This window comes from Salvelinus alpinus, chromosome 5 (assembly GCF_045679555.1).
Source record: "Salvelinus alpinus chromosome 5, SLU_Salpinus.1, whole genome shotgun sequence".
Classification (NCBI taxonomy): domain Eukaryota; kingdom Metazoa; phylum Chordata; class Actinopteri; order Salmoniformes; family Salmonidae; genus Salvelinus; species Salvelinus alpinus.
In genome coordinates, this window is record NC_092090.1 from 96,172,526 (window position 1) to 96,175,747 (window position 3,222).

A 3,222-nucleotide genomic window follows, 5' to 3' on the forward strand; every position below is an offset into this window, starting at 1 on the left:
ATCTCAATAGCCTGAAGTTATTAATCACTGTGGGCAGCTAGTAATAATCCTAGGGGTACATCTCAATAGCCTGAAGGTATTAATCACTATGGGCAGCTAGTAATAATCCTAGGGGTACATCTCAATAGCCTGAAGGTATTAATCACTATGGGCAGCTAGTAATAATCCTAGGGGTACATCTCAATAGCCTGAAGGTATTAATCACTGTGGGCAGCTAGTAATAATCCTAGGGGTACATCTCAATAGCCTGAAGGTATTAATCACTATGGGCAGCTAGTAATAATCCTAGTGTCACGATCGTCTACTGGAGAGAATGAGGACCAAGGCGCAGCGCGTGAAAAGAACATCTTCTTTTTATTAAGAAGAGAGCAAACACGAAACGAAACACTTTACAAACTAACAAAACAAACAAACGACCGTGAAGCTACTAACGTCGTGCACACACACAGGCTACAAACGTTCAACATAGACAATTACCCACAATACATGATGCCTATGGCTGCCTAAAATATGGCTCCCAATCAGAGACAAATGAAAAACATCTGTCTCTGATTGAGAACCACTCAGGCAACCATAGACATACCTAGACACATCACACAACCATAGACTATTCTAAACACCTATACTGAACACAACCCCATCTACTCTATGAACCCCCTAAACCATACAACCACACTAGACAATACAAAAACACATAATACACCATGTCACACCCTGACCTAACTAAAATAATAATGAAAACAAAGATAACTGAGGCCAGGGTGTGACATAACCCCCCCCTTAAGGTGCGAACTCCGGACGCACCAGCATAAAGTCTATGGGAGGGTCTGGGTGGGCGTCTGTCCATGGTGGCGGCTCTGGTACTGGTCGTGGTCCCCACCCCACCATAGTCACTACCCGCTTTCGTAGCCTCCTCCAAATGACCACCCTCCAACTTAACCCCACTGGATTCAGGGGCAGCACCGGACTAAGGGGCAGCCCCGGGATAAGGGGCAGCCCCGGGATAAGGGGCAGCCCCGGGATAAGGGGCAGCACCGGGATAAGGGGCAGCACCGGGATAAGGGGCAGCACCGGGATAATGGGCAGCACCGGGATAATGGGCAGCACCGGGATAAGGGGCAGCACCAGGATAAGGGGCAGCACCAGGATAAGGGGCAGCACCGGACTAAGGGGCAGCCCCGGACTAAGGGGCAGCACCGGACTAAGGGGCAGCACCGGACTAAATGGCGGATCCTGGCAGGACGGCTCTGGCGGATCCTGGCTGGACGGCTCTGGCGGATCCTGGCTGGCTGACGGATCTGGCTGCTCATGGCTGGCTGACGGATCTGGCTGCTCATGGCTGGCTGACGGATCTGGCTGCTCATGGCTGGCTGACGGATATGGCTGCTCATGGCTGGCTGACGGATCTGGCTGCTCATGGCTGGCTGACGGATCTGGCTGCTCATGGCTGGCTGACGGATCTGGCTGCTCATGGCTGGCTGACGGATCTGGCTGCTCATGGCTGGCTGACGGATCCTGGCTGGACGGCTCTGGCGGATCCTGGCTGGACGGCTCTGGCTGCTCATGGCTGGCGGGCGACTCTGGCTGCTCATGGCTGGCGGGCGACTCTGGCTGCTCATGGCTGGCGGGCGACTCTGGCTGCTCATGGCTGGCGGGCGACTCTGGCTGCTCATGGCTGGCGGGCGACTCTGGCTGCTCATGGCTGGCGGGCGACTCTGGCTGCTCATGGCTGGCGGGCGACTCTGGCTGCTCATGGCTGGCGGGCGACTCTGGCTGCTCATGGCTGGCGGGCGACTCTGGCTGCTCATGGCTGGCGGGCGACTCTGGCTGCTCATGGCTGGCGGGCGACTCTGGCTGCTCATGGCTGGCGGGCGACTCTGGCTGCTCATGGCTGGCGGGCGACTCTGGCTGCTCATGGCTGGCGGGCGACTCTGGCTGCTCATGGCTGGCGGGCGACTCTGGCTGCTCATGGCTGGCGGGCGACTCTGGCTGCTCATGGCTGGCGGGCGACTCTGGCTGCTCATGGCTCGCTGACGGCTCTGGCTGCTCATGGCTCGCTGACGGCTCTGGCAGATCCTGTCTGGTTGACGGCTCTGGCAGATCCTGTCTGGTCGGCGGCTCTGGCAGATCCTGTCTGGTCGGCGGCTCTGGCAGATCCTGTCTGGTCGGCGGCTCTGGCAGATCCTGTCTGGTCGGCGGCTCTGGCAGATCCTGTCTAGTTGGCGGCTCTGGCAGATCCTGTCTAGTTGGCGGCTCTGGCAGATCCTGACTGACGAACGGCTCTAGCGGCTCCTGACTGAAGAACGGCTCTGACGGCTCGGGACAGACGGGCGGCTCTGATGGCTCGGGACAGACGGATGGCTCAGGCGGCACAGGGCAGACGGATGGCTCAGACGGCGCTGGGGAGACGGATGGCTCAGATGGCGCTGGGGAGACGGATGGCTCAGATGGCGCCTGGGAGACGGATGGCTCAGATGGCGCTGGGGAGACGGATGGCTCTGGCCGGCTGAGGCGCACTGTAGGCCTGGTGCGTGGTGCCGGAACTGGTGGTACCGGGCTGGGGCGACGCATCTCAGGGCTAGTGCGGGGAGAAGGAACAGGGCATACTGGACCCTGGAGACGCACATTAGGCCTAGTGCGTGGTGCCGGAACTGGTGGTACCGGGCTAGGGACACGCATCTCAGGGTTAGTGCGGGGAGCAGCAACAGGGCATACTGGACTCTCAAGGCGTACTATAGGCCTTGTGCGTGGTACCGGTACTGGTGGTACCGGGCTGAGGGCCCGCACATCAGGGCGAGTACGGGGAGAAGGAACAGTGCGTACAGGACTCTGGAGACACACAGAAGGCTTGGTGCGTGGTGTAGGCACTGGTGGTAATGTGCTGGAGACACGCACCACAGGGCTAGTACGTGGAGGAGGAACAGGGCTCTGGAGACGCACAGGAAGCTTGATGCGTGGTGTAGGCACTGGTGGTAATGGGCTGGAGACACGCACCTCAAGGCTAGTGCGGGGAGCAGGAACAGTGCGTACAGGGCTCTGGAGACGCACATTAGACCTAGTGCTCGGTGCCGGAACTGGTGGTACCGGGCTGGGGACATGCATCTCAGGATGAGTGCAAAAGGTAGGAACAGGACACACCGGATTGTGAAGGTGTACTGGAGACCTGGTGTGTATAGCCGGCATCAAATCTTCCGGAACTTTAACACAAGTTTCAGGCTGAGT